Here is a 12094-nt window from a genome sequence, read left to right as displayed (position 1 = left end):
CGATACGGTACGATACACGATATTGAGGTCATGATAACGATACGATACGATACGATACGATTATAGCAGTATCTTTTTAACAACCTTGAATGAGGAATATATGACTGGAAAAAATTGTTTTTATTTGAAAGACACAAAATACAAAACAATACTGTACGTTTTCCCTATTGTTCCAGTTTGTAATGCTTTATAACTGTTTAAGTTTTAAAGAGAAAGCCAGGCCAACCATTTTCCACAAACTGAACTAAAAGTAAATGTCAGGTTTGCATTATGCATCTTCAGTTTCATACAAGTAAAAATATTTTGCCACAAACTCAATAGTTTCTCTCATGTATGATTTGACTTTTTTCTTTTCCAGAAATTTTACAATTACATTTTTTTTTTTATTAAATAAATAAATAAAAGTAAATAAATACATACAATTTTACATCATAAACAAGATTGATTCATGCTCACCTTATAAGTGTAAGAGGAGATTTATTTTTGTTAAGAAGGTTATTTTAGTAATTCAGGGTTCATTATTTTATAAATATATTCTTTATATTCCGTAAATCATGGACTATAATTACACTAGTCTGTTTATTGTAGTGATTAGTCTGTTTTAGATCGGGCGGAGTGATACGCCACAGTACGGCACTCGGTGCTGTGTTGATGTTCTAAAATCCTACACTGTTGAGGGACATTAAAGTACACTGGAACTCAGCAGAAGTTGTCCCCGTGTTTATCCTACTAAAAAGGTTTAATTTAATAAGGTAAGGCTTAACTCTACACCAGCCTTACATAAGTAAAAGTTCAAAACTCAAAACCCTGCAAGAGTCCCGTGATCGGGACCGCAAAACGGTACTAGTTTCTTCCGAGCGGAGTAAGATTTTGGTCCGCGGGTCGAGGCGCGGTTGGCACGCGTGGTCGGATGTGCGTTACTAGTCAACACAATAGATTCATATTAATAACCCAATATCGCGATACAGTTTGTCACCTCCACAACACGTATCGTGACGTTTTTGTATCGCGAAATTTCCTGGCACGATATATTGTTACACCCCTAGAATCAAACTGAATAAATCTTTAAAATCTGCATCACCTAGCCTCTTTGCATGTTCCACCTAGAAATAAATAAAGCTTATTCATTGGTCTGTTTAAAGTTCACAACCGTTAAACCAGCATAAGTAATTTTATAAACGTCTTAAATTCATAACTCCCATATATTTAGTTCCACAGCTGGCTGCCAGCATAGCTAATATTACAGTTTTAATATTACACAGAGCTAAGAATCTAATTGAACAGACAGTGAGACTTCTGGATTCCTGGTTTGACTGAACTAAAGGCACAGAGCAGAACAAGTGGAGCGACTGGGTGCTGCAAATGAAATGGACATCTATGTGTGGGTTAGGCCTTTCGTCAGCAGAGGTGAAGACTGTTTTAGTGCATTAGCAAGATAGGCACTATGCCCTGCAGCAGACCAAGGATGATGATCTAAATGGGGATCCTCAATCAAGCAGACTCCCATTCAGTGATGACAAACCCAGATAAAAGGCAACACCACTACCAGTGCTATAACAGCCTTGTGTGCACGCCACATTAGAGCTACTTCAGAAGGCAGGTTTGACCTTTCGTACCTTCTGCAACAGGACCGAAAAGAGAGGAATCCAACCATTGATTCACTGGTAAAAGCATGAGGTTGTCAGGGTAATTATATGCTTTTTTTTCTTCTTTGAAGTACAAATTATTATTAGCTAGCTCATTGGAAATGTTTTCATATTGCCGTTTTCTTCATATAAAACTAAATGAGACTTGGAAAGATAAAAGATGATGAAAGTGGTGATGGACAAGGTGGAGACAAGTCCAGCTGAAAGACTGATTGGAGAAATGAAAGTGATGGTGAAGGAGGGCCAGAGAGCCTTCCAGCACGAGCCGGCCGTTGCTGCAGAGTGTGAACCTCTGAAGGTTAATTTCTCCAGCTCAGCATCTTGCCAACATCCCCGTGATCAGAACCTCTGTAGGCCAGCCATCTGCTTCCCCTCCTCTCCCTGCCACACTACTGATTCCTATGGCCTCATGTGGGAGTGGACATGCATCGGAGCACTTTCACAAACTAATGGCTGACTGCAGCGACAGCGGTGAGGTTGGCAATTTAATTATGTACCAAAACCATCATTATTTTCAGTGTGTGGGATATTTTTAGATTTTGATATTGACAGTGCACACAAATGAGCAAATTAATTAGTGGATCTATGTCATATTGCCAGAAGCATAAAAAAAAAGACATGAAAAATAAGATTCTTCATGATCATTTTTTTTAATAATCAACTGGGAGTTCATGCTTTTCCTCATATGACCTTAACTGAGTCCATTGTCAGTTTCAGTGACATTTTAACTCTTAACTAAGATGATTCTGTCAAGCAAAATATAAGATAATAATAAGCTCCTCAACAGCATTTTGTTGCAACCAAAGCAGTAATATAGCTGCGCTGTTTTTATATACTGCCTTTTCACTAAAGGGATAAGTACTAAGAGTATTTTTTTTTTTTTTTTGTAACCTCAGAGGACACGATGTCAATTATTCTGGGTATGGCCCTGTCGAGGACTTCATTCCATAATCAAAATAAATCGCCAGGGAAGCAGAAAGTGAGTGGAGTTAAGCTCCCAATGTTCCTCCAAGACAGGAAAGGGGGGGAGGTTGGCCACAAACAAATCCATTACCACAAGGTAAATAGGAAACATCAGCACTCTTGGCCCATTTGAATGGTTCAAGCCCTGTGACCAGCTCTGCAAGGGATTCATCCATTTTAGACATAAGGGCTAATAGCATGAGTTTCCATTTTTCCTTGCGTGCCACCCCACGGTCAGTCTTACATAATACATTCTGATGATCTCTACTGCGTATGGCAGCGGCGCTAACTTAAAGTGGCTGTGACTAACTCACTGTAATGGGAAAATTCGTCTTCGTGCATATAATGGAAAAATGTGGCAGAAGTGGAAGTTTAAAGTTTAATGCAATACTGTAGCTTAATGTGATCTTAAGTAATTCGTGGAGGGCCAAGGGGTTGGAGGTGGTGGTGGCAGTGGGAGGATGTCATTAAAATCAGCTGTCATAAAATGAAAAGTTGTTTTTTTTTTCCCCCACATTTTCTTACTCAGCAGCTGGTAGTCATTTCACCGAGGGGTGTGTGTAATTTCAGCTCATAGTGAGGACAGTTCTGCTCAGGGGAACCCTTTTTTTTTTTTTTTTTTTTTTTTTACTTTTTTTTTTTTTTACAGTTTTTCATAGACAGTACGGCTTTTAAATCGTCTGCTTCTTCACCATGCAGTTCCCATAATCACAGGTTTATATTTTTAATAAAAGATAAATCTGTAATATAAAGCTTGTTACAGAGCAGTTAATAGATGAATTGAAGAAGTGTTATTTACCTGCTTTACGTCATTCTTGAAACAAAAATACTCTTAAACTGATTTGTTATTAGCTATTCATTGTGTTTCTATAGGATTCAGCCTTTAAACTGCCAAAGCTGCAACAATACACAAAAGTTAAGGGCCCTGCAAAGGCTTGAGGCAGTTTGCTACTACAGAAAAAAAAAAAAAGAAGAAGATCCCTACTTAGGTCGCTGTGAGGGAAAAGTCTAATTCTGAAAACTTGTGGGAGGTGAGCTGTTGCTGGAAGGCGAAGGTCTGCGAGCGAGCGAGAGCAGAGGCAGCTGTCCGGAGAGATAGAACGTTATAGGGTGGGAATACAAAAGATAACACTCTGAAAACAAACAGTGGTTTGTGTTTACATTTTTCCAAACTGCGGTGACAGTGTGGAGCCACAACACGGAGCTTTCATAGACTTTGGACGGCTTGAATGTGCTGAAGATGGGGGGGGCGGTTGTCACTACAGATGGAAATTTTGTCTCACAGGCCATTGTTTTTGCAGTGAACATTTTGACTGGAAAAAGAGAAAAATAACATTCCACGAAAAGTGAAACCTGCTGCAACCGCGAGGATGCAGTGCAACGCTGTTCGCCACCGCTCATCCTTCTCTGGCTGTGGCTCTCGCTGAGCTTCCGCTATAGGCGCCGGGGGCTCTTCTGAGCTTTAATTTGGTATACCAAGGCCCAAGTAATTAGAAATAGTCATAAAACTAAAACGCTGCATTTGGCATGACATCTCATTTTGTATAAACGTGGCACAACATGCATCCCCTGCTCAAATGAAAAAGCCACTGAAAAGGCTGGTTTGGCAGACACTTTGAGAAGTGGAATGTAAACAAAAAGGTCTTTTTCCAAAATGCTTTTTGTTCAATAGTGTTGTTAAACACTTCCAATACTAATGTGAATGTATCTGTTGCAAACAAGTCTTTTCACTTTGGCACATGTAATTACACAGACGTATTACACTTCAACCAGTAGCGGTGTTCTTATTCAGTTTGGGTCTGATTCATAAGAGATTTGTGCCAATCAGTATTTTACACCGTAATACTTCAGCGAAAGGTCACATCTCGATTTTTGGACTGGGGTCGGGGTTTCACCTGAAGCCACTGGAAGTGCTTAAATTGTTGTCAATTTACAATACTGTCATTTAAAGCTCATTTAGTGGCACCTTAATCTGTACGTCGAGGATTTATGTGTGGGGTGATCAAAGCTTTGAAACTTCAGTAGTGGGGACTCACTCAGCGCTCGCTAATGAGCGTGAGGAGTCCTGCTGGGTTTTGTGATTGGCACAAGCCATGAGAATTTGTGTCCAGCTCGTTAAAACATGACAAGTCAGCAGATGGAGGAACAGATTACCATCAAAAACAGAAGGGTTTTCACTGACACCCTCAAGCCCTTTAATACAAACTTTAAAATAAATAAATAAAATAAAATAAAAACAATACACTGACAAATTCACTCTTTCATCTTGTCACTTCAGTGCTGAATAAATAAACTGCCTTAGAAACCGATAGCTTAGAATGATCTGGGTTTCATTACATTAAAAAGGGCCGAACAAATTCCCGAGAGAAGGAGTAAAGCAGAAACGTGGAGATGGCTGACTGCTACAGCTGAGGGCCATGCAGGAGCATTTAACTAGCAGAGATTAACTACTGTACTCCCACTGGTATCCTAGTGTACCGCCTCAGGGAGGACAGATATCAGAGACAGAACAGAGGAGGGTCAAAACGGAAGAAAAAAAAAGAAAGTGGGGGTGGAATGGCCGTATAGTGCTGACAGCTTTGGTCCCGGGAGAGAACAGAGTTGTAGGTGATACGAAATAAAACACAGCCTCCCTACCTTCACAGGTCCAGTGTGAGGTCATAATTATTTATTTTGCAGTCGTGAAATTTCAGCGCTCTTTTTTTCGTGTGTGTGTGTGTGATTTTTTTTGTTTTGGTTTTTTATCTCTTTGATTCACTGTGACCGGAAAAGTCGGATAAACCATTCAGGAAAACAACGCACCCCCCTAGTGCTCTGGGGGGGATATTGCACCGCGGTGAAATAGAGTGACCGAGAAGTCTGGAGGATTCATGACGGCGTCACGGCAGCGGCGTGTGCTCTGCGTTAGTGTAACGCAGAACCATAATCCAGGCTTAAGAGTCATTGCTTATCCACCGCAACCAATGTTGCATTCTTTTTGGGCCAGTCCCAATCCCCCCCTTAGCCCTACTTTTCATCCCTACCCCTAAATTTTGTGCGTTCCCGTGAGGGTAGTGGTGTCCCAATTCCTCTTTGCATGTAGGAGTAGTGGCCATAACGAAGGGCTATGAGGGTATCAATCTAGCCCTTAAGAGCGAGGGATTTCAGATGCTGACTCGCCGACCAAGGGCTAGAGAAAATTTCCCAGAATGCTTTACGTCATCATTTGCAGACTGAATCAAACAAAAAACATGGCGGACATATCTAATTTTTAGTGAATAAAATCAATATTTTGAGTTAGTTTCTGCATAAAAATGCAGTTTTTTGATTTTTTTGATTACATTTCTAGCGAGAAATATATATTTTACTTTCATACTCAGTGAATGTACATAATCACTCGCTTGCTCGTTGTTGCGTTGTATCTTCAGATCTTGCCAGAATAAGGGCTGATTTATGGTTCCGCGTTACACCAACGCAGAGCCTACGGCGTAGGTTACGCGGCGACGCGCACCGTACCCTACGCCGTAGGCTCTGCGTCGATTTAACGCGGAACCATAAATCGCCGGCGGCTCTTCTCATCCCCGAAAACATCAGAGCAAATTTCTTAAAGGTATTGTGACATCATTTTTAACATGCTTTTAACACTATTAAAAGTCTTGGCCAACATCCCTCAAATGTGTCTAAAAGGGTGTAACAAGAAAAACTTCACTCCAGTACTCCATTCCTGGCTTTTTATGACGGTGTTTTTTTGCGCCGTGAAAAACGCTTCCTTTTCCCCCTTTCCTGTCAATCATTGCCCCGCTCCTCCTCCAAACCTCCTCCAACCCAACTGCTACAAGCTTCTGCCGTCTCCACACACACGCGCGCACACCGAACCACAAACACCCACACACACAGCCCAGACAGGGCGACTACAGCCCGGGGATGAAGTCCGTGACCAGAGGACCGGACCTCCCCGCAAGCCATACGCTCACAGCGGCGTCGTAAGCCGGGAGCGACAGGCGAAGCATGCACTGAAAAGCAGCACGGCAAAGCAGTCCACAGCAAACAATCACAAAAATAAAGGCATGCAAGCAGCAGTGTCCCCTTATCTTAAGTCCAGTCAGTGGCCGCGGGTCTTTTTAGCAGTTGTCCTCCGGTGATGAGAACAGAAGAGGCTCTAAACAGCTCCGTGTTAAGCCTGATTTATGGTTCCGCGTTAAATCGACACAGAGCCTACACCGTAGGGTTCAGCGTAAAGTGCGCGTCGCCGCGTAACCCTACGCCGTAGGCTCTGCGTCGGTGTAACGCGGAACCATAAATCAGCCTTTATGGTGCGCTGGAGAGGAGAGGAGGCAGGGAGCTGGGGGGAGGGGGCGGTGATTTAGCGGGTCTATACGTAACGGCCCGCCACCAAACCACATGCACCGTTTTTGCATAGTTATGTGGAAAATCCCAGAAAGCACACAATACACTGAATGTTAAAAGTTCGTTGTGTTTTTTGGGTGTAATTGATGTCAAGACACCCAACAAAACACAAAAAATCAAGAAAAAATTGTTTTTCATGTCACAATACCTTTAACAGGCGTTATTTGGATAAACTGAGCCCAGGTTGGGGATCTTAATGGTTACTTTTACGCCTGAAAAAATATTAAAACTTAAGTGGCATATTAACAGCGCTACAGCGGAAATTAAAACAACTTCTAGCCTGCTTTTAACTCTCGACTTCCCAATATGGTGTGACGTATGTGCAAATGTAACCAAGCAGTCGCTTACGTACCCGAATGTAAACCATGCAGTGACGTAAAGAGTGGTGTCCCAATCCCTAGGGAAGATTACAAGGGCCCTACGCCTGTGGCTTCATTTTGAGGGTGAAGTGGTAGTGGGTGAGGGCTAGTGGTAGAAAGTAGGGTGAACATTGGGATTGGCCCTTAAAGATATTTCATTCTCTACTTGTTATTACCATGAGAGGTAGGCCCAGCTCTGCGTCACGCAAACACAGCGGGAGAACTGAACTTTCAGTCACACATCCGATTGCAAATGCAGTTTTCATCTTCCGTGTATGTTACATCATGTATGCTAAAAGCCTGAACAGCACACAAAGACTTACCTAGAATTCATGAGCATGTGTTAATAATTAAAAGCACCAATTAGCGAGCTGATTGTTATGCTGTGAGGGCACTCGTGAGTTCAGTCTGATGTGGTCAGGACATCAACTGAACTGCTGTTCAGAAAATCTGTTACTGAGATTCCACAGAAGGGAAGTTTTAATGAGTCACAATCACATTCTTTGTTGCTTTGTCATTCTAACACCAAATACTAGCACAATGACCAAAGACGATGCACTCCAAACTTGTTAGTAATACTACATGGCATTCAGGTTTCCTCTTTAAAGTGCAAAGTGAGGGTTGAAGTTTTTACTACGTAAAGTAGTACAGTTAAAATATTACCTATGGCCATCTGTATATTTAGAATTACAGTTATCTACACATTCATTTATTTTCCTGTGGCTTTGTAATTCCCATAGGACATCTGATAAACTTGTTTGAGAAAGCCGCAGTCCTGGTTTGGAGGGAGTAGCTTCTCTCTTTGAAAAAGCACTAACTCAATCAACTTTGCTACTCACTTTGCTAGAAATAGCCATAACTTTGCTAATCAACATTTTAATGACATTTCAGTAAAAATATCTGCCGTTCAGACAATGTCCGCTCCATTTCAGCCGCAGCATCTAAGGTACTTGAAGGAAGTAAACAAAGGAAAACTAAGTACTGCAACAACTTGCATTTGGCTGTGTAATTACAGAGTAATGCAAAATCAGCAATCCCAAGGTATGAACGCCCAGTATAGCATAGTTGGCATTTACACCAACCATAGTTGTGGCACAGAAGCACATATCCAGCCTCGAAACTTTTTACTTGGTCCTTGGAGAACAGTTGGACACAGTACACGTCTGACATTGCCGTGTTTAGGAAGTGAAGATCCAGTGTGGCATGTACTTCTGTAGAAATCCATATTATTTTGTCTTTTCAAGATGACGTTTGCCATTTCATAGTATGCTGTCCTTTCAAGAGTTGTCACCATTTCCCAATATATGAATGAAGAACAACAGAAAGACAGAACAACAGCTTCCTGTTCAACCCTAATTTCACTGTTGGCAGCAGCCGGTTTTAGGGAGGAAAGTGAGTCGTTCCACCCCCTCTCCTGTTGCAGGGTGTAGCTCTCGAAATCAGTGATGCAGCAACCACAGCATGATAGGAAGTTGGGTGCAGATTAATATGGGGTGATCTGATCGGGGTCAGTATTCTGCAAAGGAACACATTTAAGCTTTTGTCTTTCAGCCAGCGAGTGGAACAGCTCACTCCGGATCCCCTCTTTCTTCACTTAAAAACCTCTTCGACTTGCGATGCAGAGCAGGACAAAAAGTGCCGTCACGTGCCATATCTCCAACGACGCTGGTTCGGAGAGGAGCGCAGTATTATGTATGCAGGCGGGCTTAGCTTAATTGAAGTGTCAGCCTGAGAAAATTGTGGATCTGCGCGGGTTAACGTCTGTGTACAGCCGAAGCTTCACTCATCTCGGTGATGAGGAAAAATTTGTTCGTAGCAGGCCTCATTTGATCGTGCGTTTGTGTGTTTGTGGACTCCTACGGTGATGGTAATTGTAAAACCTACCATCTACTTTATTTATGCTGCTGAGATGGCAAGGTGGAAGCTGCTGGATGTATAATTACTTTCCACCATTGAGCCATTTACATTTAAAAAAAAATAAATAAATGAAAAAAAATCACAATTACAAACAGCAGCAGTCCTGATTAATTAAATTTTGGTGCAAACTTGTGAACAAACTGATCAACAGCGCATTAGCCTTTCCTAATGGTTTGAAGCGGGACGAGGTGAAGCGTGCATCTCCTCCCTTTTTATCGCTATAACGGCATCTTTAAGTGAGGTGTCAGGTTTACAGTTCTAACAATATATAAATGATGACTCTAGGGGTGGAGAATAAAAACAGCTGCAATGAAGAGGCAAACATTACTGCTCATTTTAAGTACACAGGCTAACTATTATTGTCTTGTCAAGGCAGGCAACCAAAATGAGTACCTTAAGTAGGTCTCATTCACCATTTTCCACATCATATCCAACAGACAGGACGTTGACGGCTTTAACTCTTCACAAAGCCTTCAAAGGCGAGAAACAGTCAGTTTTATTTTGTACAGGATGACAGCAGCTCCTTCCTTCCTTTCTTCTCTTTAAATAAATACTGAAAGTTAAATGAAAATCCGTAGGGGAGCTTAGAGTACCGTACCTGCATTTTATCGTGAGGAACTAATAACGTTCGTCTGCTTTATTATCCCTACGTCAGTTTACACATTCCTATAAATTTAACAGGTTGAGACTGACGTCCACAACTTATATTTCCAGCTAGAGGTGTATTCTTCAAACAGAGAGGTTTTAAATGGGTTAAACCCATCATGAAATATTGTTATAGTGAATATCACCACTTGATTACATATGGTATAAGACATCACACAAGCTTTTATTTTATTTTTATCTTGGATTAACAAGTTTCCTAATTGGAGAGGATAATTTCATAGCAAACTGTAAAAGAGTCACGGCAATTAGTCAATAATAATTCTTGCTTTTAAGATAAGTAAATGTAGGCACAGCACTCTCTTTCCAAAGCAAAGCAATGAAACCACGGAGATGACAACTTTGACTGTTTATTCTGCACAAACAGTATTAAGAAATGAAAGGGAAAAGAAACCCCCACATAAACATACACCCTTTAGCACAAAGCTCCTGGAAAAACATGTCAGCGCTCCGGAGAAGAATTGTGTGGAATCATAACATTTGAGTGAGCACTTCAGAAAGAGTTTGCGAGGCTTCTGCACAGACCGAGCGATGTGACTGCAACCCATCAACAGCAGCAACTGCTCAAGTGTCAAAAAGGATATTGCTTGTTGTTTAGAGAACTTCATTGTCCGCTGAATGCTGTTTTATTGCTGTCATTTACTTTATGTATCTGTAGGTATTTGAGTTTTGATGCCCCTATTGTTATTTACTGATGTTATTTTCCATATTTTTATTCACTCACTTTTTTTTCCCAGTTTATATTATTTATTTATTGTTTTTGTGTGTGTATGTTTTTGTGCTTTTTTTTTGTTTTGGGGTGGCGGCGGGAGTAGGCATGCGTGCACAAAAGAAAATTGTAAGACCTACCGTTATTAAGAATGTATCTGATTGCCTTTCTTTTGTGAAATAAAACGATAAACAAAAAAAAAAAAAAAAAAGGATATTGCAAGAGGCCGGGACACAAAAGGACACAATACGGGATGCTAGTCAGATAGCTGGGTGGCCAAACTACAACACTTTCATAATAGATAATAAAAAAAGGGAATTTTAACAGACTTATTTCACGTACTGAAACAAAGAAAAGGTATTAAAAATTTAACTTACAGCTGGGTTAAAAATGATTTTTCTAGATGTTTGCACAGCAATTTGTGGAAATAACTCTTAGCACGGTAGAGTAGCGGTATAATCCAATATAATACAGAATGGGGTTTCCTTGGTGAAGTCAATTACCCTAATGTGTATGAGATGGAAGCGCTAGCTTTGCTCATGTCCGCTTTTAGGGTTATCTCACATGAGGAGCACTTTGCACTTAAATATTGCTGGGTCATTTGATTCGGAGGATGAGGTCAGCCTTAAATGCAGCCGTAGAGATCTTGTATAAACTGATTGTGAGGCTTATGTGAGTCCGTGTGCAAATCAAGTCATCAGAGGAAAATCCAGCTAAAGCCACAGGGACCAAAGGACAAGCCACACATTTATAATAGGCCTTAATGAACAGGACGCTTCTGTAGAAGGTTACTCATGTGCAATATTCTTTCATTTTATGTTTTTTTTTCATCTTCTTGAACCTAAAGTCACTTATTGCAGTTAGAACGGGGAACATCTGCTTGTGTCCTTTAACAAAGAAAAAAAAAACAAAAAAAAAAGGAAGTGTGGTCATATTCATAGCGATGTCCAACAATGACATATGAATATCAAATATGTCTAAGAGCCTCTTCTCAGAGTACCAAGCCAACTGTGTTGTAGGTTAACACCTAGATTACAGCTCATTTACACTGATGGGAAGGAGTGGGTGAGTAACTGGTAAATACTCAGTTCAGCTGTTGACACTGTGTCTCACAAAGAGCTGGGCTCAGAGTTTAAGGAGGCATGCGTGGGATGGATTAGTGTCTTCTTGTTTTCTGCGCTTTAACAGGATTTGATTTTATAGATTTTTTTTTTGATTTTTTTTGGGGGGGTGCAATTCCTCCTCCTAACACACCATCTGACAGCTGGGAGATATAAAATATGGATTAAGAAATGCCTTCTTTGGGAATAATTTGTCTCTCGCTTCAAGAAGATGTTATCCCGTCTCTATAAAAAGATGTATTTTAAAGTTACATGTCTGCACGTATATTTTAAGCCAAAGAAGAAAATCATCCTATTAAAGTGCATCCTCAGATGATCAAGGACTATCTG

The sequence above is a fragment of the Cololabis saira genome, chromosome 20 (genome assembly GCF_033807715.1).
Source record: "Cololabis saira isolate AMF1-May2022 chromosome 20, fColSai1.1, whole genome shotgun sequence".
Lineage (NCBI taxonomy): Eukaryota > Metazoa > Chordata > Actinopteri > Beloniformes > Belonidae > Cololabis > Cololabis saira.
The sequence above is the reverse complement of the archived record's forward strand: the minus strand, read 5'-3'. Positions refer to the sequence as shown.